Here is a 27,314-nt window from a genome sequence, read left to right as displayed (position 1 = left end):
ACGGTGACAGCTCCAGGTTCTGACAGCCAGACCCACATTTTTTTAAAAAACAGCTGTGCAACACGATCAGAAAGCAAAAAGATCAAACTCTCACACAGTTAGCCATACGTTTGCAGCCTGCTGGCGCTTGTCAGTTGCAGATCGGTTTGCCAATTACAAGCCGGCTGGAGATCAAACATGGGTAAAGTAATGGCTTTCAGTCTCTGCTGTTTCTTTTTCTCCGGGACAGGGGCTCCCTCCGTGTCCAGTCAGCTGGCTTGCGTCGCTGGCAATTCCTCGCGTCTGCAGACCGCCACGGATGAGGTCCTCCTTCATTGGGCCAAGAGACGCATCTTGGACCGGCTGGACCTGAAGGACCGACCGAACATCACCAACCCCATCCCCAGGGCGGCGCTCACCACAGTCTTGAGGAAGCTTCACGTCGGTGTGGTGGCGCCGGATGGCTCAGTGGAGATCCCCAACAGTTTGGACAGCTTCGTACAAGACCAGAGCTATCTATGAAATCATCAGCTTCCCAGAATCAGGTTGGTGCCATTCGTGATTAAAGTCTAGCCCATTGGCTCTCTTTCAAATTGAAACGCATGTGTACTTTAATAATAAATCAGAGGTAGAACGCATGAAATTGAATTATAGCCTGTATTATAAATTGGGCTCTTCACAGAACCTTGTTTTGCAATATATGTTACTTCAAGATAGAACTACTGTGCTTCAACTCAGTACTGGTGCACAGGTGCCCGGGTACCTGAGGGAGTTGACTTTTGCTGGGGGTACAGTTCCACAGGTACCTGTAGCCCTCAGTAACTGTCCCAAATGGGCATTGCTCCGTTGCAATCAGAGAAAGTGAATGTTGCCAGGCTATGGGTATTTTTTGGGGGAGGGGTATTCGAGTTTTTTTATTCGTTCATGGGATGTGGGCGTTGCTGGCAAGGCCGGCATTTATTGCCCATCCCTATTGCCCTTGAGAAGGTGGTGGTGAGCTGCCTTCTTGAACCGCTGCAGTCCGTGTGGTGAAGGTACTCCCACAGTGCTGTTCGGGAGGGAGCTCCAGGATTTTGACCCAACGACGATGAAGGATCGGCGATATATTTCTAAGTCAGGATGACGTGTGACTTGGAGGGGAACTTGGAGGTGGTGGTGTTCCCATGCGCCTGCTGCCCTTGTCCTTCTATGTGGTAGAGGTCGCGGGTTGGGGAGGTGCTGCTGAAGAAGCCTTGCGAGTTGCTGCAGTGCATCTTGTAGATGGTACACACTGCAGCCACAGTGCGCCGGTGGTGGAGGGAGTGAATGTTTAAGGTGGTGGATGGGGTGCCAGTCAAGCGGGCTGCTTTGTCCTGGATGGTTGTTTAGTGTTGTTGGAGCTGCACTCATCCAGGCAATGGAGAGTGTTCCATCACACTCCTGACTTCACGTCGGTAAGGTGGCGCAGGATGGAGAGAGAGCGGGAATATGGTATTGAGATAGAGGATCAGCCATGATCAATTAAATGGCGGAGCTGGCTCGAAGGGCTGAATGGCCTACTCCTGCTCCTATTTTTTTATGTTTCTATGTTTCTATGACTTGTGCCTTGTAGATGGTGGAAAGGTTTGGGGAGTCGGGAGGTGAGACACTCACCGCAGAATACCCAGCCTCTGACCGGGGGATTTGGCGATGGTAATGCCGTTGAATGTCAAGGGGCAGTGGTTAGACGCTCACTTGTTGGAGACAGTCATTGCCTGGCACTTGTGTGGCGCTAATGTTACCTGACATTTATCAGCCCAAGCCTGAATGTTGTCCAGGTCTTGCTGCATGTGGGCACGGACTGCTTCATTATTTGGGAAGTTGCGAATGGCGCTGAACACTGTGCAGTCATCAGCGAACATCCCCACATCTGACCTTATGATGGAGGGAAGGTCATTGATGAAGCAGCTGAAGATGGTTGGGCCTAGGATACTGCCCTGAGGAAACTCCTGTAGCGATGTCCTGGGGCTGAGATGATTGGCCTTCCACCACCATAACCATGTTCCTTTGTGCTAGGTATGACTCCAGCCAGTAGAGAGTTTCCCCCTGAATCCCATTGACTTTAGTTTTACTAGCGCTCCTTGATGCCACACTTGGTCAAATGCTGCCTTGATGTCAAGGGCAGTCACTCTCACCTCACCTCTGGAATTCAGCTCCTTTGTCCATGTTTGGACCAAGACTGTAATGAGGTCTGGAGCTGAGTGGTCCTGGCAGAACCGAAACTGGGCATCAGCGAGCAGGGTGCAGCCTGAACCAGTCCTCACCTCATGTCCACACGCACTGGACACTGGTCAGGACTGGAACCCTGGCTGCTTTTCCCCCTCTCTAGCATTGGGGCACTGGTGCCAACCCCTACCGCTGCCCGAACTGAGATCAGCGAACGCACCAAAGAGCAGCGACTGAACCTCGGACCTCCCTGATCTGATTAAGAAAGAAAGACTTGCATTTCTATAGCACCTTTCACAACCTCAGGATGCCCCAAAGCGCTTTACAGCAAAGGAAGTACTTTGAAGTGTAGTCACTGTTGTAATATGGGAAACGCAGCAGTGAGGGAGCTAGGTGAGTGGTGGGCGGGGTCACACTTGAGGACAGAACGGAGGTGTTCAGCAAATTGGCCAATAAATGATGTTATGTGACATCAGCGTGCTAACTCTTCACATGTAAGCGGTTTTTGATCCGAGCCCAATTGCTAGACGGATGGTTCGATCGCTGCCTTACGAAAGTTCTATACCCGGGAATTATTATTCAGAGTGTAAATGAAATAAGTCATGGACAGGAATGCTTCGGTGAAAAATCAAACTTATATTTATTTGCTCTAACATACACTGGCTAAAACATGCACTACTAAACGAAATCACTATCCCTGTGGAGAATAAAATCCAGGTTACAATCAACATACATACAGTACAAAACTGGGGACTATAACATGCAGTAGTTCCCTTGTTGCTATGGTGGACTCTAACTCCACCCCTATCAACGAATTACCCAGTCGCATAAACCCCTTCGCCTGGCTGAACCAAACAAAGCTCCCCCCCTCGGAATAGCCCAAAAGCTTCACTTCTGAGAAAAACCCTGAGCCCCTTACACCTCACCCAGCTCGCCTGGGATATCTGGTTACCGGCTTGGCTCAATCGCTTCGCTCAGCAGCTTCTTCCTCTGGTACTTCTTGTTAGTTCGATCTTGTTGGAGCGAGGAAGCCAGAGAGAGAGAGCGAGAATGGTGGAAAAGAATTTATCTTTACAGTAGTCTGGCTACCCCTATCTTTTCCCGCCAATCTTTAAAATCCTTTTGTTTCTAAGCACTCCGGTGCTTAATCAGTGATGAGTCATCCTCGGACCCATGAGTATTGGATTAGTGGCCCTAAGTCTGGGTTATATCTTTCGGTCTTTGTGTTGGGAAAAAAACTGGCTCCTTTTCTGCTGGCCGAGGCCAGTGGGTTCATTGTTCTGCTTCTCTTCTGAGATGGAGGTGAGAAGTGCTTTTGCATATTAGAGTGGCTTTCTAATACATTCAAGTTCAACGGCCCCCTTCCTTTCCCCAGGACTGTCGGGCAAACCCATACATTCTGGATGACTGACAGTTCTTTTGTCACAGCCAACTGCCATGCGTTCTCTGGAGTTTTAACAAACCAGTCCCCCACATATGTGCACAGGGCGATCCCACCACAGGGAAAATGCCCTCAGAAAATCGCATAAAGTCCACAAAATATTCTCGACTGAGTCCATGCTTCAAACAGAGACTTTGCGATCTCTTCACACACATTCCTATCAATACCTCTTTATGGAGTGTTTACATTTCCGCCACAATAGCAGAGTCAGGAATTTCACAATGCAATAAATGTTCATCAAATAATATTACGCAATATAATCTCCAGGCTTCAAGAAGCAGATGACCCTAAATCACTGCTGCTAAATAATTGCATTATCAAACAGCAAAGCACCTCACAAGTTCCCGTGCAAACAGCGAAAGCAAATGTTTTACTGTGACTTTATCGAGAACTTTTCTCCCATTGAAAATTTGTAACAGGTTTTTGAAATGTCACTGCAGATAACCACCAGAAATAACTATTTGGACTACAGCATGTCAACCAGCACGGATCAAAGTTCTTTGAGGCAAAAACAAAATCATTGTCTACATCGCTGGGGCATTTCACATCAGTAGAGTCATTTTCAAAAAGGACAATGTCACTATTTGATAATCACTTTACATTACACAGGATATACAGCACAGAAACAGGCCATTCGGCCCAACCAGTCCATGCCGGCGTTTATGCTCCACTCGAGCCTCCTCCCGTCTTTCCTCATCTAACTCTATCAGCATAACCCTCTATTCCCTTCTCCCTCATATGCTTGTCCAGCCTCCCCTTAAATGCATCTCTACTATTCGCTTCAACCACTCCCTATGGGAGCGAGTTCCACATTCTCACCACTCTCTGGGTAAAGAAGTTTCTTCTGAATTCCCTATTGGATTTCTTGGTGACTATCTTATATTGATGGCTTCTGGTTATGCTCTTCCCCACAAGTGGAAACACTCTCTCTGTATCCAAACTATCAAAACCCTTCATAATTTTAAAGACCTCTATTAGGTCACCCCTCAGCCTTTTTTCAAGAGAAAAGAGACCCAGCCTGTTCATCCTTTCCTGATATGTACACCCTCGCATTTCTGGTTTCATCTTTGTGAATCTTCTCTGCACCCTCTCCAGTGCCTCGATATCCTTTGTTATAGTAACTGGGACGCCTTTCATGGGAGAGAATGATGACCTATCACCTTGAATCCCTAAGACTTTTTGGACCCAGTGAGTATTTAAACTCACTTTCGCAGACTTTCTTTACAGAGGCTGGTGTCGGGAGCAGTGAGACCGGAGACCCAGTGAGTATTTAAACTCACTTTCGCGGACTTTCTTTACAGAGGCTGGTGTCGGGAGCAGTGAGACCGGAGACCCAGAGAGTATTTAAACTCACTTTCGCGGACTTTCTTTACAGAGGCTGGTGTCGGGAGCGGTGAGACCGGAGACCCAGAGAGTATTTAAACTCACTTTCGCGGACTGTCCTTGCAGAGGCTGGTGTCGGGAGCAGTGAGACTGGAGACCCAGTGAGTATTTAAACTCACTTTCGCGGGCTTTCTTTCACAGGCTGGTGTCGGGAGCAGTGAGACCGGAGACCCAGTGAGTATTTAAACTCACTTTCATGGGCTTTCTTTACAGAGGCTGGTGTCGGGAGCGGTGAGAGCGGAGACCCAGTGAGTATTTAAACTCACTTTCACGGGCTTTCTTTACAGAAGCTGGTGTCGGGAGCGGTGAGAGCGGAGACCCAGTGAGTATTTAAACTCACTTTCACGGGCTTTCTTTACAGAGGTTGGTGTCGGGAGCACTGAGACTGGAGACCAGTGAGTATTTAACCTCACTTTCGCGGGCTTTCTTTCACAGGCTGGTGTCAGGAGCGGTGAGACCGGACACCCAGTGAGTATTTAAATTCACTTTCGCGGGCTTTCTGTGCAGAGTCTGGTGTCGGGAGCAGTGAGACCGGAGACCCAGTGAGTATTTAAACTCACTTTCGCGGACTTTCTTTACAGAGACTGGTGTCGGGAGCAGTGAGACCGGAGACCCAGTGAGTATTTAAACTCACTTTCGCGGACTTTCTTTACAGAGGCTGGTGTCGGGAGCAGTGAGACTGGAGACCCAGTGAGTATTTAAACTCACTGTCGTGGGCTTTCTTTCACAGGCTGGTGTCGGGAGCAGTGAGACCGGAGACCCAGTGAGTATTTAAACTCACTTTCGCGGACTTTCTTTACAGAGGCTGGTGTCGGGAGCAGTGAGACCGGAGACCCAGTGAATATTTAAACTCACTTTCGCGGGCTTTCTTTCACAGGCTGGTGTCGGGAGCAGTGAGACCGGAGACCCAGTGAGTATTTAAACTCACTTTCACGGGCTTTCTTTCACAGGCTGGTGTCGGGAGCAGTGAGACCGGAGACCTAGTGAGTATTTAAACTCACTATCGCGGGCTTTCTTTATAGAGGCTGGTGTCGGGAGCGGTGAGAGCGGAGACCCAGTGAGTATTTAAACTCACTTTCACGGGCTTTCTTTCACAGGCTGGTGTCGGGAGCGGTGAGAGCGGAGACCCAGTGAGTATTTAAACTCACTTTCACGGGCTTTCTTTCACAGGCTGGTGTCGGGAGCAGTGAGACCGGAGACCAGTGAGTATTTAAACTCACTTTCGCGGGCTTTCTTTACAGAGACTGGTGTCGGGAGCAGTGAGACCGGAGACCAGTGAGTATTTAAACTCACTTTCGCGGGCTTTCTTTGCAGAGGCTGGTGTCGGGAGCAGTGAGACCGGAGACCCAGTGAGTATTTAAACTCACTTTCGTGGGCTTTCTTTACAGAGACTGGTGTCGGGAGCACTGAGACTGGAGACCAGTGAGTATTTAACCTCACTTTCGCGGGCTTTCTTTCACAGGCTGGTGTCGGGAGCGGTGAGAACGGACACCCAGTGAGTATTTAAACTCACTTTCGCGGGCTTTCTGTGCAGAGTCTGGTGTCGGGAGCAGTGAGACCGGAGACCCAGTGAGTATTTAAACTCACTTTCGCGGGCTTTCTTTACAGAGACTGGTGTCGGGAGCAGTGAGACCGGAGACCAGTGAGTATTTAAACTCACTTTCGCGGGCTTTCTTTGCAGAGTCTGGTGTCGGGAGCAGTGAGACCGGAGACCCAGTGAGTATTTAAACTCACTTTCGCGGGCTTTCTTTATAGAGACTGGTGTCGGGAGCAGTGAGACCGGAGACCAGTGAGTATTTAAACTCACTTTCGCGGGCTTTCTTTGCAGAGGCTGGTGTCGGGAGCAGTGAGACCGGAGACCCAGTGAGTATTTAAACTCACTTTCGTGGGCTTTCTTTACAGAGACTGGTGTCGGGAGCAGTGAGACCGGAGACCCAGTGAGTATTTAAACTCACTTTCGTGGGCTTTCTTTACAGAGGCTGGTGTCGGGAGCACTGAGACTGGAGACCAGTGAGTATTTAACCTCACTTTCGCGGGCTTTCTTTCACAGGCTGGTGTCGGGAGCGGTGAGACCGGACACCCAGTGAGTATTTAAACTCACTTTCGCGGGCTTTCTGTGCAGAGTCTGGTGTCGGGAGCAGTGAGACCGGAGACCCAGTGAGTATTTAAACTCACTTTCGCGGGCTTTCTTTACAGAGACTGGTGTCGGGAGCAGTGAGACCGGAGACCAGTGAGTATTTAAACTCACTTTCGCGGGCTTTCTTTGCAGAGTCTGGTGTCGGGAGCAGTGAGACCGGAGACCCAGTGAGTATTTAAACTCACTTTCGCGGACTTTCTTTACAGAGACTGGTGTCGGGAGCAGTGAGACCGGAGACCCAGTGAGTATTTAAACTCACTTTCGCGGGCTTTCTTTCACAGGCTGGTGTCGGGAGCAGTGAGACTGGAGACCCAGTGAATATTTAAACTCACTTTCGCGGGCTTTCTTTACAGAGGCTGGTGTCGGGAGCAGGGAGACCGGAGACCCAGTGAGTATTTAAACTCACTATCGCGGGCTTTCTTTACAGAGTCTGGTGTCGGGAGCAGTGAGACCGGAGACCCAGTGAGTATTTAAATTCACTTTCGCGGGCTTTCTTTACAGAGACTGGTGTCGGGAGCAGTGAGACCGGAGACACAGTGAGTATTTAAACTCACTTTCGCGGGCTTTCTTTACAGAGGCTGGTGTCGGGAGCAGTGAGACCGGAGACCCAGTGAGTATTTAAACTCACTTTCGCGGGCTTTCTTTACAGAGACTGGTGTCGGGAGCAGTGAGACCGGAGACACAGTGAGTATTTAAACTCACTTTCGCGGGCTTTCTTTACAGAGGCTGGTGTCGGGAGCAGTGAGACCGGAGACCAGTGAGTATTTAAACTCACTTTCGCGGGCTTTCTTTACAGAGGCTGGTGTCGGGAGCAGTGAGACCGGAGACCCAGTGAGTATTTAAACTCACTTTCGCGGGCTTTCTTTCACAGGCTGGTGTCGGGAGCGGTGAGACCGGACACCCAGTGAGTATTTAAACTCACTTTCGCGGGCTTTCTGTGCAGAGTCTGGTGTCGGGAGCAGTGAGACCGGAGACCCAGTGAGTATTTAAACTCACTTTCGCGGACTTTCTTTACAGAGACTGGTGTCGGGAGCAGTGAGACCGGAGACCCAGTGAGTATTTAAACTCACTTTCGCGGGCTTTCTTTACAGAGACTGGTGTTGGGAGCAGTGAGACCGGAGACCAGTGAGTATTTAAACTCACTATCGCGGGCTTTCTTTACAGAGTCTGGTGTCGGGAGCAGTGAGACCGGAGACCCAGTGAGTATTTAAACTCACTTTCGTGGGCTTTCTTTACAGAGGCTGGTGTCGGGAGCAGTGAGACCGGAGACCCAGTGAGTATTTAAACTCACTTTCGTGGGCTTTCTTTACAGAGGCTGGTGTCGGGAGCAGTGAGACCGGAGACCCAGTGAGTATTTAAACTCACTTTCGCGGGCTTTCTTTCACAGGCTGGTGTCGGGAGCCGTGAGACCGGAGACCTAGTGAGTATTTAAACTCACTTTCGCGGACTTTCTTTATAGAGACTGGTGTCGGGAGCAGTGAGACCGGAGACCCAGTGAATATTTAAACTCACTTTCGCGGGCTTTCTTTACAGAGGTTGGTGTCGGGAGCAGTGAGACCGGAGACCCAGTGAGTATTTAAACTCACTTTCGCGGGCTTTCTTTACAGAGGCTGGTGTCGGGAGCAGGGAGACCGGAGACCCAGTGAGTATTTAAACTCACTATCGCGGGCTTTCTTTACAGAGTCTGGTGTCGGGAGCAGTGAGACCGGAGACCCAGTGAGTATTTAAACTCACTTTCGTGGGCTTTCTTTACAGAGGCTGGTGTCGGGAGCAGTGAGACCGGAGACCCAGTGAGTATTTAAACTCACTTTCGCGGACTTTCTTTCACAGGCTGGTGTCGGGAGCAGTGAGACTGGAGACCCAGTGAGTATTTAAACTCACTTTCGCGGACTTTCTTTCACAGGCTGGTGTCGGGAGCAGTGAGAGCGGAGACCCAGTGAGTATTTAAACTCACTTTCGCGGGCTTTCTTTACAGAGGCTGGTGTCGGGAGCAGTGAGAGCGGAGACCCAGTGAGTATTTAAACTCACTTTCGCGGACTTTCTTTACAGAGACTGGTGTCGGGAGCGGTGAGACCGGAGATCCAGTGAGTATTTAAACTCACTTTCGCGGACTTTCTTTGCAGAGGCTGGTGTCGGGAGCAGTGGGAGCGGAGACCCAGTGAGTATTTAAACTCACTTTCGCGGACTTTCTTTGCAGAGGCTGGTGTCGGGAGCAGTGAGAGCGGAGACCCAGTGAGTATTTAAACTCACTTTCGCGGGCTTTCTTTACAGAGACTGGTGTCGGGCGCAGTGAGACCGGAGACCCAGTGAGTATTTAAACTCACTTTCGCGGGCTTTCTTTACAGAGGCTGGTGTCGGGAGCGGTGAGACCGGAGACCCAGTGAGTATTTAAACTCACTTTCGCGGACTTTCTTTCACAGGCTGGTGTCGGGAGCAGTGAGACCGGAGACCCAGTGAGTATTTAAACTCACTATCGCGGGCTTTCTTTACAGAGACTGGTGTCGGGAGCAGTGAGACCGGAGACCAGTGAGTATTTAAACTCACTTTCGCGGGCTTTCTTTACAGAGGCTGGTGTCGGGAGCACTGAGACTGGAGACCCAGTGAGTATTTAAACTCACTTTCGCGGGCTTTCTTTACAGAGGCTGGTGTCGGGAGCAGTGAGACCAGAGACCAGTGAGTATTTAAACTCCCTTTCGCGGACTGTCTTTACAGAGACTGGTGTCGGGAGCAGTGAGACCGGAGACCCAGTGAGTATTTAAACTCACTTTCGCGGGCTTTTTTTCACAGGCTGGTGTCGGGAGCAGTGAGACCGGAGACCAGTGAGTATTTAAACTCACTTTCACGGGCTTTCCTTGTAGCGGCTGGTGTCGGGAACAGGGAGACCGGAGACCCAGTGAGTATTTAAACTCACTTTCGCGAACTTTCTTTCACAGGCTGGTGTCGGGAGCAGTGAGACCGGAGACCCAGTGAGTATTTAAACTCACTATCGCGGGCTTTCTTTACACAGGCTGGTGTCGGGGGCAGTGAGACCGGAGACCCAGTGAGTATTTAAACTCACTTTCACGGGCTTTCTTTATAGAGGCTGGTGTCGGGATCAGTGAGACCGGAGACCAGTGAGTATTTAAACTCACTTTCGCGGACTTTCTTTCACAGGCTGGTATCAGGAGCAGTGAGACCGGAGACCAGTGAGTATTTAAACTCACTTTCGCGGACTTTCTTTATAGAGGCTGGTGTCGGGAGCAGTGAGACTGGAGACCCAGTGAGTATTTAAACTCACTGTCGCGGGCTTTCTTTACAGAGGCTGGTGTCGGGAGCAGTGAGACCGGAGACCAGTGAGTATTTAAACTCACTTTCGCGGACTTTCTTTCACAGGCTGGTGTCGGGAGCGGTGAGAGCGGAGACCCAGTGAATATTTAAACTCACTTTCGCGGACTTTCTTTACAGAGGCTGGTGTCGGGAGCAGTGAGACTGGAGACCCAGTGAGTATTTAAACTCACTTTCGCGGGCTTTCTTTACAGAGGCTGGTGTCGGGAGCAGTGAGACCGGAGACACAGTGAGTATTTAAACTCACTTTCGCGGGCTTTCTTTCACAGGCTGGTGTCGGGAACGGTGAGACCGGAGACCCAGTGAGTATTTAAACTCACTTTCACGGGCTTTCTTTACAGAGGCTGGTGTCGGGAGCAGTGAGACCGGAGACCCAGTGAGTATTTAAACTCACTTTCGCGGGCTTTCTTTACAGAGGCTGGTGTCGGGAGCAGTGAGACCGGAGACCCAGTGAGTATTTAAACTCACTTTCGCGGGCTTTCTTTCACAGGCTGGTGTCGGGAACGGTGAGACCGGAGACCTAGTGAGTATTTAAACTCACTTTCGCCGGCTTTCTTTACAGAAAGGGAAGGTGGGACCAGTACAAACTGGACGGTTTGCACCTGGGCAGGACCGGGACCGATGTCCTAGGGGGAGTGTTTGCTAGTGCTGTTGAGGAGGTTTTAAACTAAAATGGCAGGGGGTTGGGAACCTGTGCAGGGAGACAGAGGAATGGGAAATAAGGATAGAAGCAAAAGACAGGAAGGAGAAAAGCAAAAGTGGCAGGCAGAGAAGTCAAGGGTTTAAATCAAACATGGCCACAGTAAATAATAGGTCTAAAAGGTCAAAGAGTGTTAAAAAACAAGCCTGAAGGCTTTGTGTCTTAATGCGAGGAGCATTCATAATAAGGTGGATGAATTAGCTGCGCAAATAGATGTAAATGGATATGATATGATTGGGATTACGGAAACATGGCTCCAGGGTGACCAAGGCTGGGAATTCAACATCCAGGGGTATTCAATATTCAGGAAAGACAGGCAAAAAGGAAAAGGAGGTGGGGTAGCATTGCTGGTTACGAGGAGATTAACACAATAGTAAGGAAGGATATTAGCTCTGATGATGTGGAATCTGCATGGGTAGAGCTGAGAAAATCCAAGGGGTAGAAAACATTAGTGGGAGTTTTATACAGACCCCCAAACAGTAATGCCGAGGTGGGGATGGCATTAAATGGGAAATTAGAGATGCGTGCAATAAGGGCACAGCAGTTATCATGGGTGACTTTAATCTACATATAGATTGGGCTAACCAAATTCGTAACAATACTGTGGAGGAGGAATTCCTGGAGTGTATACGGGATGGTTTCCTGGACCAATATGTCGAGGAACCAACTAGAGATCAGGCCATCTTAGACTGGGTATTATGTAATGAGAAATGATTAATCAGCAATCTTGTTGTATGAGGCCCCTTGGGGAGGAGCGATCATAATATGATCGAATTCTTCATTAAAATGGAGAGGGAAGTATTGACTCAGAGACTAGGGTCCTGAATTTAAATAAAGGAAACTACAATGGTATGAGGCGCAAGTTGGGTAGGATGGATTGGGGAATGTTACTTAAAGGGTTGACGGTGGATAGGCAATGGCAAACATTTAAAGATCGCATGGATGAACTACAGAATTTGTTCATCCCTGTTTGGCATAAAAATAGAACAAAAAAGGTGACTCAACCGTGGCTAACAAGGGAAATTAGGGATAGCATAAGATCCAAGGAGAAGACATATAAATTGGCCAGAAAAAGCAGCAAACCTGAGGATTGGGAGCAGTTTAGGATTCAGCAAAGGAGGACAAAGGGATTAATTAAGAGGGGGAAAATAGATTAAGAGAGTAAGCTTTCCGGGAACATAAAAACTAACTGTAAAAGCTTCTATTGATATGTGAAGAGAAAAAGATTGATGAAGTCAAGCGTAGGTCCCTTGCAGTCAGAATCAGGGGAATTTATAATGGGGAACAAAGAAATGGCTGACCAATTAAATACATACTTTGGTTCTGTCTTCACAAAGGAGAACACAAATAACCTCCCAGAGATGTTGGGGAACATAGCGTCTAATGAGAGGGAGGAAATGAATGAAATCAGTATTTGTAGGGAAATGGTTTTAAGGAAATTGACGGGATTGAAGGCTGATAAATCCCCAGGGCCTGATAATCTACATCCTAGAGTACTTAAATAAGTGGCCCTAGAAATAGTAAATGCATGCTGGTCATCTTCTAAAATTCTATAGATTCTGGAACAGTTCCCATGGATTGGAGGGTAGCTAATGTTACCCCACTATTCAAAAAAGGTGGTAGAGAGAAAATGGGGACTTATAGACCGGTAAGCCTGACATGGGTAGTGGGGAAAATGCTAGAGTCCATTATAAAAGATGTAATAGCAGAGCACTTGGAAAACAGTGACAGGATCGGGACAAAGTCAACATGGATTTACAAAAGGTAAATCATGCTTGACTAATCCACTGGAATTTTTTGAGGATGTAACTGGTAGAATAGATAAGGGAGAACCAGTGGATGTGGTGTATTTGGACTTCCAGAAGGCCTTCGATAAGGTCCCGCATAAGAGATTAGCGTGTAAAGTTAAAGCACATGGGATTGGGGGCAAGGTACTGACTTGGATAGAGAACTGGCTGGCAGACGGGAAGCAAAGAGTTGGAATAAAGAGCTCTTTTTCCGAGTGGCAGGCAGTGACTAGTGGGGTACCGCAGGGATCGGTGCTAGGACCCCAGCTATTCACAATATATAATAATGATCTAGACGAGGGAACTAGATGTAATATCTCCAAGTTTGCAGACGATACAAAGCTGCGTAGGCGTGTGTGCTGTGAGGAGGATGCCGAGAAACTCCAGTATGATTTGGACAGGTTGGGTGATTGGGCAAATGTATGGCAGATGCAGTATAATGTGGATAAATGCGAGGTTATCCACTTTGGTGGCAAGAACAGGAAGGCAGATTATTATCTGAACGGCAATAGATTGGGAGAAGGGGAAGTGCAACGAGACCTGGGTGTCCTTGTGCACCAGTCACTGAAGGTAAGCATGCAGGTGCAGCAGGCGGTTAAGAAGGCAAATGGTATGTTGGCCTTCATAGTGAGAGGATTCGAGTACAGGAGCAAGGATGTCCTGCTGCAGTTGTACAGGGCCTTGGTGAGACTACACCTTGAGTATTGTGTGCAGTTTTGGTCGCCTTATCTGAGGAAGGATGTTCTTGCCATGGGGGGAGTGCAGCAAAGATTCACCAGGCTGATACCTGGGATGGCAGGAATGACGTATGAAGAGAGATTGGGTCGATTGGGCTTATACTCGCTGGAGTTTAGAAGAATGAGAGGGGATCTCATTGAAACTTATAAAATTCTAACAGGACTAGACAGACTAGATGCAGGAAGGATGTTCCCGATGGCGGGGGAGTCCAGAACCAGGGGTCACAGTCTAAAGATAAGGGGTAAGCCATTTAGGACAGAGATGAGGAGGAATTTCTTCACCCAGCGAGTGGTGAACCTGTGGAATTCTCTACCACAGAAGGCAGTTGAGGCCAATTCATTAAATATATTCAAGAAGGAGTTAGATATATTTCTTGAGGCTAAAGGGGTCAAGGGATATAGGGAGAAGGCAGGGACAGGGTAATGAATTTGGATGATCAGCCATGATCGCATTGAATGGCGGAGCAGGCTCGAGGGGCCGAATGGCCTACTCCTGCTCCTATCTTCAATGTTTTCTATGTTTTCTCTACACTGTCCCATCAAACACTCCCAGGGCAGGTACAGCACGGGTTAGATACAGAGTGAAGCTCCCTCTACCCTGTCTCATCAAACACTCCCCAGTCAGGTACAGCACAGGTTAGATACAGAGTAAAGCTCCATCTACACTGTCCCATCAAACACTCCTAGGGCAGGTACAGCAAGGGTCAGATACAGAGTAAAGCTCCATCTACACTGCCCCATCAAATACTCCCAGGGCAGATACAGCACGGGTTAGATACAGAGTAAAGCTCCCTCTACACTGCCCCATCAAATACTCCTAGGGCAGGTACAGCACGGGTTAGATACAGAGTAAAGCTCCCTCTACACTGTCCCATCAAACCTTCCCAGGGCAGGTATAACACGGGTCAGATACAGAGTAAAGCTCCCTCCACACTATCTCTTTAAACACTCTAAGGGGAGGTATAGCATGGGGTTAGATACAGAGTAAAGCTCCCACTACACTGTCCCATCAAACACTCCCAGGGCAGGTACAACACGGGTCAGATACAGAGTAAAGTTCCCACTACACTGCCCCATCAAACACTCCCAGGGCAGGTAAAGCACAGGTTGTATACAGAGTAAAGCTCCCTCTACACTGTCGCATCAAACACTCCCAGGGCAGGTACAGCACGAGTTAGATACAGAGTAAAGCTCCCTCTACACTGTCCCATCAAACACTCCCAGGGCAGGTGCAGCACGGGTTAGATACAGAGTAAACCTCCCTCTACACTGTCCCATCAAACACTCCCAGGGCAGGTACAGCACGGGTTAGATACAGAGTAAAGCTCCCTCTACAGTGTCCCATCAAATACTCCCAGGACAGGTACAGCACGGGTTAGATACAGAGTAAAGCTCCCTCTACACTGTCCCATCAAACACTCCCAGGGCAGGTACAGCACGGGTTAAATACAGAGTAAAGCTCCCTCTACACTGTCCCATCAAACACTCCCAGGGCAGGTACAGCACGGGTTAGATACAGAGTAAAGCTCCCTCTACACTGTCCCATCAAACACTCCCAGCGCAGGTACAGCCCGGGTTAGATACAGAGTAAAGCTCCCTCTACACTGTCCCATCAAACACTCCCAGGGCAGGTACAGCCCGGGTTAGATACAGAGTAAAGCTCCCTCTACACTGTCCCATCAAACTCTCCCAGGGCAGGTACAGCACGGGTTAGATACAGAGTAAAGCTCCCTCGACACTGTCCCATCAAACTCTCCCAGGGCAGGTACAGCACGGAGGTAGATACAGAGTAAAGCTCCCTCGACACTGTCCCATCAAACTCTCCCAGGGCAGGTACAGCACGGAGGTAGATACAGAGTAAAGCTCCCGCTACACTGCACCAACATTATATGCAACACTCAATTTTCCTTTCCGTTGAAGTGTATACTGGGTGGCCGTGAAGAATGACCACCTGGACAAAGCATCAAAGAGCTGTCGTAGCCCAACAAGAATCAGCCTTTGCTTATTGTTTTTGTTAAATTTTTATCTTTACTAAGCAGTGCAAACTGATGGGACAACAGTGTGGAATTGCCAACCAAAATAATGTTGGAGCTTCAGCTTTGTTGGGTACAGTAGTGTAGTGGTTATGTTATTGGACTAGTAATTTCTGGAGCCTGTATTAGTTCATCCAGAGAATGTGTAGTTCAAATCCCACTCTGACAGTTTGAGAATTTAAATTCAGTTTTAAAAATGAATAAACTGGCATAAAAAGCCGGTGTCAGTAAAAGCGACCATGAAGCTGTTGGATTGTCGTAAAAGCCAATCTGGTTCAGGAGGAATTTCTTCTCTCAGAGGTTTGTAAATCTGTGGAATTCTCTGCCCCAGAGAGCCGCGGAGACTGGGTCATTAAATATATTTTAAGGTGGAGATAGACAGATGTTTGCAAGATAAGGGAGTGAAGGGTTATGGGGAGCAGGCGGGGAAGTGGCTTTGAGCCCTAGATCAGCCATGATCTTATTGAATGACGGAGCAGGCTCGAGGGGCCAAGTGGCCTATTCCTGCTCCTATTTCTTATGTTCTTACGTTCACTGATGTCTTTTAGGGAAGGAAATCTGCTGCCCTTACCCGGCCTGGCCTATATGTGACTCCAGACTCACACCAATGTGGTTGACTCTTAACTGCCCTCTGAAATGGCCGAGCAAGACACTCGGTTGTAACAAACTACTACATTCAGCGGTTCAAGAAGAAGGCCCACCACCACCTTCTCAGGGCAACTAGTGATGGGCAATAAATGCCGGTGATGCCCACATTCTGAGAATGAACAAAACAATACAGGAAACTTTCTGATATCCGGCACGGACGGGACCGACGTGGTGCCGGTTCATCAAAAATTCTGGATAACCAAAAGCTATAGTAAAAGATACGGAGCTGAGAGCTCCGTATAAAGCAACAAACCCTGTTGCTTAGCAACAGCTTCAGAACAATGGGCACAAGTTACAAGCATCTCTGTAGCTTAGCAACAGCTGCAGCCACACCCTTGCACAGCAACAAATGGAGTAAAAAAAGTAATAAAACTTACCTGAACCTACTCCTGAATTTTGCCGGTTAACCGAGATTTCCGGTTATTTAGGTGCCGATAAATCGAAAGTTTCCTGTAGCTAGAAAACAAAGTCAGTGGTTGGAAGCAAAAAGGAATGTCTCCCAGTCTTTAGTCAGAACTAACACTGCCTTTTCACTCCTCCTGTCCTGAAGGATTTAGCTGGCTGCTTTCTGGTGCCTTTGCCAAGGGTGCCAACCAGTGCCAGTCAGCAGGCTATTCAACTGTGTGAGCATTACAGCTAAGCTTGATCTTGTCCTCATCCGAAGTCATCAGTGATGCTTTTGCCCCTTCCCTAGCCCAGGGACACTACAGCCAATTTGGAAGCCTCTTCTTCTGCACCAATTGAGGGCAAGCAATTTGGCAGAGACCAGGGGTCAAACCCAGGACAATTCTGGTCTGTGTGGCTGAACGCTAAACCAAACGGTGCTTTTACTCATTGAGGCAAAAAGGGAAGCCGCAGTACTAAAGAAAGAAAGACTTGCATTTCTAAAGCGCATTTCACAACTTCAGGACGTCTCAAAGCACTTTACAGCCAATGAAGTACTTTTTCAAGTGTAGCCACTGCTGTAATGTCGGAAACGCAGCATCCAATTTGCGCACAGCAAGCTCCCACAAACAGCAATGTGATAAATGACCAGATCATTTGTTTTAGTGATGGAAGTTAATATTGCCCTTATATAAAGGGTAACAACATTTGATTTGCATTTATCTAGCGCCTTTAATGTAGTAAAAAGTCCCAAGGTGGTTCACATGAGCATAATCAGGCACAATTTGACACCGAGCCACATAAGGAGATATTAGGAGAGGTGACCAAGGGCTTAGTCAAAGCGGTGGGTTTTAAGGAAGTTTGGGAGAATGGTATTTAATTCACGAAGCAATGATCTGCGTCCACCTGCACACAATCAGCTGACACCACACAATAATGTAAGGTCATCGGATTTGATTATTTAAATGTTGCTCCCAGCGCACATGATGTGCTGGGAAACCGTCAAGGCTGTGGGGCGGGATTTCCGCCTCCAGCAGCTCACAAAGGGCTGCTGACACTTTGGATTGTTTTTTGGGGGGAAGGAGGAGAGGGAGGGCGACAGCAGCACTAGCACGTTGGTCTTTTGAGGCCAAAGTTCAGAAAAGGAGAGGTAATGTGGGTGACCCGACTGGAAGTGCACTATGGGAAGACTCATATTTCTGTGGGGGCTTTTTAAAATTAATTCATGGGATGTGGGCGTCGCTGGCACGGCCGGCATTTATTGCCCATCCCTAGTTGCCCTTGAAAAGGTGGTGATGAGCCACCTTCTTGAACTGCTGCAGTCCGTGTGGTGAAGGTGCTCCCACAGTGCTGTTAGGGAGGGAGTTCCAGGATTTTGACCCAGCGACGATGAAGGATCAGCGATATACTTCCAAGTCAGGATGGTGTGTGACTTGGAGGTGAACTTGGAGGTAGTGGTGTTCCCATGCGCCTGCTGCCCTTGTCCTTCTAGGTGGTAGAGGTCGCGGGTTTGGGAGGTGCTGCCGAAGAAACCTTGGCAAGTTGCTGCAGTGCGCCTTGTAGATGGTACACACTGCAGCCACGGTACGCCGGTGGTGGAGGGAGTGAATGTTTAAGGTGGTGGACGGGGTGCCAATCAAGTGGGCTGCTTTGTCCTGGATGGTGTCGAGCTTCTTGAGTGTTGTTGGAGCTGCACTCATCCAGGCAAGTGGAGAATATTCCATCACACTCCTTGTGCCTTGTAGATGGTGGAAAGGCTTTGGGGAGTCAGGAGGTGAGACACTCGCCGCAGAATACCCAGCCTCTGGCCTGCTCTTGTTGCCACAGTATTTATGTGGCTGGTCCAGTTAAGTTTCTGGTCAATGGTGACCCTCAGGATGTTGATGGTGGGGGATTCAACTATGGTAATGTCGTTGAATGTCAAGGGGTGGTAGTAATGCTCTCTCTTGTTGGAGATAGTCATTGCCTGGCACATGTGTGGTGCGAATGATACTTGCCACTTATCAGCCCAAGCCTGAATGTCATCCAGGTCTTGCTGCATAAGGGCATGGACTGCTTCATTATCTAAGGAGTTGCCAATGGAACTGAACACTGTGCAGTCATCAGCGAACATCCCCACTTCTGACCTTATGACAGAGGGAAGGTCATTGATGAAGCAGCTGAAGATGGTTGGGCCTAGGACTCTGCCCTGAGAAACTCCTGCTGCGATGTCCTGGGGCTGTGACGATTGACCTCCAACCACCACAACCATCTTCCTTTGTGCTAGGTATGACTCCAGCCAGTGGAGCGTTTTCCCCCTGATTCCCATTGACTTCAGTTTTACTAGGGCTCCTTGATGCCACACTCGGTCAAATGCTGCCTTGATGTCAAGGGCAGTCACTCTCACCTCACCTCTGGAATTCAGCTCTTTTGCCAATGTTTGTACGAAGGCTGTAATGAGGTCTAAAGCCAAGTGGTCCTGGCGGAACCCAAACTGAGCATCGGTAAGCAGGCTGTTGGTGATTAAGTGCCGCTTGATAGCACTGTCGACGACACCTTCCATCACTTTGCTGATGATTGAGAGTAGACTGATGGGGCAGTAATTGGCCTGATTGGATTTGTCCTGCTTTTTGTGGACAGGACATACCTGGGCAGTTTTCCACATTGTCGGGTAGATGCCAGTGTTGTAGTTGTACTGGAACAGCTTGGCTAGAGGTGCGGCTAGTTCTGAAGTGCAAGTCTTCAGCATGATAGCCGGGATATTGTCAGGGCCCATAGCCTTTGCTGTATCCAGTGCGCTCAGCCATTTCTTGATATCACGTGGAGTGAATCGAATTGGCTGAAGACTGGCTTCTATGATGGTGGGGACCTCAGGAATAGGCCAATATGGATCATCCACTCGGCACTTCTGGCTGAAGATGGTTGCAAATGCTTCAGCCTTGTCTTTTGCACTCATGTGCTGGACTCCGCCATCATTGAGGACAGGGATGTTCATGGAGCCTCCTCCTCCCGTTAGTTGTTTATTGGTCCACCACCATTCACGACTGGATGTGGCAGGACTGCAGAGCTTTGATCTGATCCGTTGATTGTGGGATTGCTTATCTCTGTCTATAACATGCTGCTTCTGCTGTTTAGCATGCATGTAGTCCTGTGTTGCAGCTTCCCCAGGTTGGCTCCTCATTTTTAGATATGCCTGGTGCTGCTCCTGGCATGCTCTTCTACACTCCTTATTGAACCAGGGTTGGTACACTGGTTTGCTGGTAATGGTAGTGTGAGCGATATGCCGGGCCATGAGGTTACAGATTGTGGTGGAATACAATTCTGCTGCTGCTGATGGCCCACAGCGCCTCATGGATGCCCAGTTTTGAGCTGCTAGATCTGTTCTGAATCTATCCCATTTAGCACGGTGGTCGTGCCACACAACACGATGGAGGGTGTCCTCAGTGTGAAGACGGGACATCGTCTCCACAATGACTGTCCGGTGGTCACTGCTACCAATACTGCCATGGACAGATGCATCTGCGACAGGTAAACTGGTGAGGACGAGGTCAAGTAGGTTTTTCCCTCATGTTGGTTCTCTCACCACTTGTCGCAGGCACAGACTGGCAGTTATGTCCTTCAGGACTCGGCCAGCTCGGTCAGTAGTGGTGCTACCGAGCCACTCTTGGTGATGGACATTGACGTCCCTCACCCAGAGTGGGCAGAAAAAGGAGAAAGAATTCGCTGTCAGTTAGCACACAGTCAGTGCTCTAGAGGAAAGTAAATCACAACGTTGTTAATGCACAAATTGGCCAGCAGCTTCAGGTGAACAAGAGATATTCTGTGAGTTGCGAATCTCCTGAACTTGTTGGTCGATTTACGCCGCTCCGCCATTTGCTTCACGCACACAGTATCTCGCCCTTAGCCTCTCCGTTATTTTTAAGAACTTGCTGGATTTGTATATTAATTGTCCATGAAACTCGCCGCAGAAAGTAACATCATGCGTACCCTTTTAGCGATGTGACAATTGTTAATGCAATGCTAATCCATCTCTCCAGTCCGGAAAGAAAGAAAGAAAGACTTGCATTTCTATAGCACCTTTCACGACCTCAGGATGTCCCAAAGCGCTTTACAGTCAATGAAGTACTTTTTGAAGTGTCGTCACTGTTATAGTGTAGGAACAATTTACACTGTTGAGTCTCTTTCCTGCATGTAGTAAATTGTTCTTAAAGATTTTTTTTAATTTCAAATTTAAATGTTTTTCTTACTTTTCCTTCCTGTCTCTTTTTTCTCTCTCTCTCTTAATCCAATCTTTCTTTCCCTCTCTTTATGTCTCATTCTGTACCTGATTTGATTCTAATTCACCCTAGTTCCTTCTCCGTCGTTCCTGTTTTTTTACCTCATTCCTTAAATCTCATTGGTTAAGGAATTGGTCGCACCATTCACCAAGGTCCCAGATGGCCCAATGCCCTCACCATGGCGTTATCGCACTTCCAGCAAGTTACATTGGTGGTAAAAGGTGCAAGAAGAAGTCTAACTAATGGCGTATGCTGTGAGATGTCCCGCTCCAGCAAGATTTGCCCCAATATTTCCCTTAAGATTCATGCCGCATAACATTAAAAAAAAATATATTTATTTTTCCCACTTTTTGATTTGTTTCTCTCCCTTTTGGGTTAGGTTCATCCGACCCCCATCCCAAACACCAGACATCATTCCTTGACAGAGGAGATAAGGGATTGACTTGGACCGCGACACATGGCTGTCTGCCAGGGCTCCTCCGTGGCCAGTTGTTAGTAAAGGCAACACTTTTGCCTCACACCTCTACCTGGAGCCTCTGCCAATGGGCCCAGGTGATATTGTGAGCTCACTGTACCAGGAGTGAAGCCACAAGGTACCAGGCCTTGGTACTGTACCCCAAAATGTTACACCACTAGGCCATCTGAACACACAGATAATTCTGGTGGAAATAACTTACCTAACTACCCACTGTAAACTGCAGGGTAGTTTTCACTACCTTAACTCCAACTATTCAGAAGAAACGTCTTTACCCAGAGAGTGGTGAGAATGCGGAGCTCGCTACCACAGGGAGTGGTTGAGGCGAATGGTATTGATGCATTTAAGGGGAGGCTGGATAAGCATATGAGGGAGAAGGGAATAGAGGGTTATGCTGATAGATTTAGATGAGGAAAGATGGGAGGAGGCTCGAGTGGAGCATAAACGCCGGCATGGACTGGTGGGGCCGAATGGCCTGTTTCTGTGCCGTATATTCTGTGTAATCCTATGTATTCATGCTCAACTGAGAAAGCAGTTGAAGGATCCTTGATGAATTTATCTGTAGGATGAGACTCTCCACCGATGTCCTCAACCCAGTGACTTGTAAAGCTTCACTTGGTGTCAATAAAGGCTCGAAATCCGGTTGAAAATGTGGCTTTCAGAGATAGGGCAAGTTTTTTTGTAACCTATATTTCTTTTTGTTTTTCGCCACAGATTCTACAAGCCCCTCCAAAACCAGGCTAAACTTTCTCATTTCGAATAAGGGAGACCAGAATACTCCGACATTCATTCAACAAGCGAACTTGTGGCTGTACTTCAAGCTATTCCCTTCAACCTTGGAGAGAGGCAAACCGAAAATGACTGTGAAAATATTCTTGAGAGGCCAAGGGGGTTTAGGCCGCACACTGATCAGTGCCAAGGAGTTTGATGTCACCAGCAGCGGTTGGCACACTTTCCTGGTGACAGATGCCATCCAAGGCCTCTTCAGCAGAGGAGATAAGGGATTAACCTTTGACCTTGAATGTGAAGACTGTAGCACTGCCAATGGGACCCCGGTGTTTAACCCTTTCAGCGATGAATCCCACCAGCCTTTCTTAAATGTAAAGGCCAGTGTCACAGAAGGCGGCCACCGCATCCAAAAGCGAGAAAGCGAGTGTAATGGGAAGTCAAGGCTCTGCTGCAGAAAAGACTTGTACCTGGACTTCCGAAGCATTGGTTGGGATGACTGGATTATAGCGCCTCGCGGTTACTATAGCAACTACTGCATGGGCTCTTGCCCGTTCCACATGGCCGGGGCTCCTGGTGTCGCATCATCGTTCCACGCCGCAGTGTTCAACATCTACAAGATAAACGGTATGGAGCCGGCGACCTCCTGCTGCATTCCTACGCAGTTCAGCAGGGCCTCCATCTTGTACTTCGACGGGCAGCAGAACATAGTGAAAAGGGACATCCCCAATATGGTTGTCGAGGAATGCGGCTGCACTTAAGATGGCGCCACCGCAGGGTAAAACGGGCATGCATTCAAACCACCTTTTTGTATTTTCAACTGTCACATCAAGAAATTTATCACAACCTGCTCCAGCAACTAACACTAGAAAGATATAAGAACAAGGGCTGGGCCAATTCCGTTTCTTGGCTTTTTGCTTTAAGATGCTCTTTTGAGGGGCTTTTTTTTAACCTCTTGCACGGCGGTGAATGTTTTGGGGTATTAAACCTCGGTTAAAGTCAGGCTTCAGCTTACTTTTGGCTAAAGATAAAGTTTCTTGCATTGTTTGGTGAAGAGTAAATTGCAGACATGCCAACTCTCGCGAAGCTATCGCGAGAGACGCGATTTCGAAGTAAAATGAAGCCTCACTCACGATCGCGTGATAGAACGGTCAAACGTCACGGTTTTTTTCCCCTCTTCTCGCAAAGCTGCTCGCGCTCACCTTGTGATGTCAGTCATCCGTTAGTGACGGCCGAATGCGCTTCCTGTCTGGGGTGGGGGGCAAATGCCTTGACATTCAATGGCATTACCATCACCATCAACATCCTGGGGGTCACCACTGACCAGAAACTTAACTGGACCAGCCACATCAATACTGTGGCAACAAGAGCAGGTCAGAGGCTGGGTATTCTGCGGCGAATGTCTCACCTCCTGACTCCCCAAAGCCTTTCCACCATCTACAAGGCACAAGTCAGGAGTGTGATGGAATACCCTCCACTTGCCTGGATGAGTGCAGCTCCAACAACACTCAAGAACCTCAACACCATCCAGAACAAAGCAGCCCACTTGATTGGCACCCCATCCACCACCGTAAACACTCACTCCCTCCACCACCGGCGCACCGTGGCTGCAGTGTGTACCATCTACAAGATGCACTGCAGCAACTCGCCAAGGCTTCTTCGGCAGCACCTCCCAAACCCGCGACCTCTACCACCCAGAAGGACAAGGGCAGCAGGTGCATGGGAACACCACCACCTCCAAGTTCCCCTCCAAGTCACACACCATCCTGACTTGGAAGTATATCGCCGATCCTTCATCGTCGCTGGGTCAGAATCCTGGAACTCCCTCCCTAACAGCACTGTGGGAGCACCTTCACCACACGGACTGCAGCGGTTCAAGAAGGCGGCTCACCGCCACCTTCTCGAGGGCAATTAGGGATGGGCAATAAATGCTGGCCTTGCCAGCGACGCCCACATCTCATAAAACCGAATAAAAAAAAGGTCGGGGAAGCACCAGATGGGCTTACCGCGGAGAAGGAGCTCATGTGCGTTTCTTTTTTGATTCCCCATGCTCTCTTCTGGAGGGAGCCAGGTCGCCGAGACAGTTGAACTGCTGCGATTTCTCAAAGGTGGCGCAAATGCAGCACCATCTGATGGTTAATGAAGGGCGGGTCCCGGCTCAACGTGAATATACTACCCACAGGCTCATTAGCATGTGCCCGAGTGTCAGTCAGAGCCTCAGCAACCCAGCAACCAGCACCCACTTTTCAGCTCAGCCAACTCCAAATTAAGTTTAACTGCACTGGCTTCAACTAATTTGTCATTTTATGTTCTTCCTTTGCAACGACAGCGACGGGGGTAATCAATGATCAATTAATATAGATTCCCCATTTACAATTAGCAAAGAAATCGCAAGTGAACCGGATGTACTCGGAACAAAATCACTTCTGTACATTTTGTGTTTTATTTTGTGGTTTCGATACGTTTTCAATGAACTCAAATAAAGGTTGAACAAACCGCGTGTAAGAGCGTAAGCATTACTGGAAACACTGGTTGCCCCCGTGTTGCCAACGGAAAACAACAAATTTACACGTGTCCGCCTTTTTTTAAGGGGCACAACTGCAGTAATAAGGGAAGGTAGAGCTATCATCCCAATCACTGTCATGGTAACCTTAAACTGAGATGCATGGCAACGTGGTGATAAAGGGTAGGATTTTTTTTAAAGTTTTTTCGTGAAGCATTTTCAGATGCAGTAATAATGGGCTGTATTTTTGCAACCCCCACGGGTGCGTACGAGGTGTTTTTATTTCAGATTTCCAGCATCTGCAGTATTTTCTTTTTGTGTAACGTCTTCGCCGGGTTCACAAGCTGGGACAGCATTTTCGATGTTAACTTTTTCATTCATCCTAATAAAACCAGTGGCTGTAATAAGTACAAGCTCTAACATTGCCAAGTTAGACGTAGTGTAGCTTTGCCAAGGTTTTATATCACTGTTTACTTACTCTGTAACTGTTGGCAGTTGTCATCAAAAACTTATTTACAAAACCCTTTGCCGACCATATCTTCTGTTTCGTTTGGGATTACACTCTTTTCTCATTTAATATTTCACTTGTGGTATTTGAACTATGATGTTGGTGGTCCATTGCACTGTGAGGAAGACCAGACCAACTGAACATAGAATAAATTGTGATGTAATCCAGTTACAATGAGACTGACCCCTAGTTTCAAAATGCTCATCCTTGTTTTCAAATCCCTCCTCGCCCCTCCCTATCTCTGTAATCTCCTCCAGCCCCACAACCCTCCCCGAGATATCTGCGCTCCTCTAATTCTGCCCTCTTGAGCATCTCTGATTATAATCGCTCCACCTTTGGCGGCCGTGCCTTCTGTTGCCTGGGCCCTAAGCTCTGGAATTCCCTCCCTGAACCTCTCCACCTCGCTACCTCTCTTTCCTCCTTTAAGACGCTCCTTAAAACCTACCTCTTTGACACAGCTTTTGGTCACCTGCCCTAATATCTCCTTATGTGGCTCGGTGTCAAATTTTTTGTCTTATAACACTCCTGTAAAGCGCCTTGGGACGTTTTACTACGTTAAAGGCGCTATATAAATACAAGTTGCTGTTGTTGTAGGGTCAGGGGTCTGAGTTATGAGAAAAGACTGGAGAAACCTCAGCTATTCAACCTGGAAAGGAGGCGACTGAGAGGTGATCTTATAGAGGGATACAAGACAGTTAAGGGTATCAACAAAGTTAACCTGAATTATTACTTTGAATTAAACTGTGGACACAGGTTCAAACGAGAGAAGGGCACTATTAGGACAGGTAGCAGGAAATTCTTCTTCACACAAAGAGTGATCAACGTTCGGAATTAACTTTCAGATATAGTCATGGAAGCAAAACCCCTGCAAGCATTTAAGGAACAACTGGATGCTACAATGGGAGGACGTTTGGATCTCTGTGGATGGATGAATAAAAATGGGCTGAATGGCCTTCCTCGCTCTGTAACTATCTTGTGATCGAGTAAGTTCTGGACCAGCACCAGAAAATGACCATAAAAGCTGCTGGGCTACAATAATAAGTGAACTGATTCACTAACGTCCTTAAGGGAAAGGACTCTGCCACCTCGACCCGGTCTGGCCTGCCTGTGAGTTCAGCTCAACACGACGCGGTTGATTCTTAGTGTTCTCAGGACAACTGGGGAGGGTCAATTAATTCTGCAACACCAGTGCTGCCCACATCTCAAGAACAAATTTTAAAAAAATCAAATCATTCTGAGGTGTCCAGCACGCTTTCTATAAAGGATGTGATCCAATGTGGACACATAAACCTCAGCTGACACTCCCAGTGCAGTGCTGAGGGAGTGCTGCACTGTCGGAGGTGCCGTCTTTCGGATGAGACGTTAAACTGAGGCCCCGTCTGCTCTCTCAGGTGGACGTAAAAGATCCCAGGGCACTATTTCGAAGAAGAGCAGGGGAGTTCTCCCTGGTGTCCTGGCCAATATTTATTCCTCAGCCACATAACATAAACAGATGATCTGGTCATTATCTCACTGCTGTTTGTGGGAGCTTGCTGTGCGCAAATTGGCTGCCGCGTTTCCCACAATACAACAGTGACTCCACTTCAAAAAGTACTTCATTGGCTGTAAAGCACTTTGAGATGTCCGGTGGTCGTGAAAGGCGCTATAGAAATGCAAGTCTTTCTTCTTTCTTTCTAAGGGTGCCCCAGTATGTACTAAGGGTGCAACTGTCATCTAGTACCGCGTTTCTCAAACTGGGATCCGCGGACCCCTGGGGGTCTGTACAGACTTTACAGGGGATCTGCGACTGGAGGGAATTTCAAGCCTGCTCCTCTTTATAAAACCGACACTGATTCAGTTCTTGCGACTTATTCTCAACGGCTGGGCTCGCTTCCTCACAGAGGCCCACAGCTCTCCCTCGCTTTGAAACGAGCGCTCCCTGCCGGTCCAGCCGATTCCTCTCCCTGGCACCGCCAGCCTGTGCCATCCTCCCGAGACGCGAGCAGAGCGCCTGCGGGGCCCTTCAAACACGTGCCTGAGCGTGGTCACGCAAACACGCACAATCCCCGCAATGCAGCTGTTCCAGAACGTGCCAGTGGGACAGTGTGGTGGTGAGTCGCGCTTCCAGCA

The 27,314-nt window shown here is 48.3% G+C and overlaps 1 pseudogene; it reads left to right on the top strand.

Annotated features, from left to right (window-relative positions):
* Nucleotides 1-24,694, top strand: LOC147096949 (inhibin beta B chain-like; annotated as a pseudogene).
* The last annotated feature ends 2,620 nt before the right edge of the window (nt 24,695-27,314 follow it).

Source organism: Somniosus microcephalus, chromosome 33 (assembly GCF_052327205.1).
Source record: "Somniosus microcephalus isolate GS21.2 chromosome 33, FLI_Smic_1.0, whole genome shotgun sequence".
NCBI classification, from domain to species: Eukaryota; Metazoa; Chordata; class Chondrichthyes; order Squaliformes; family Somniosidae; genus Somniosus; species Somniosus microcephalus.
This window is presented reverse-complemented; position numbering and strand designations above follow the sequence as displayed.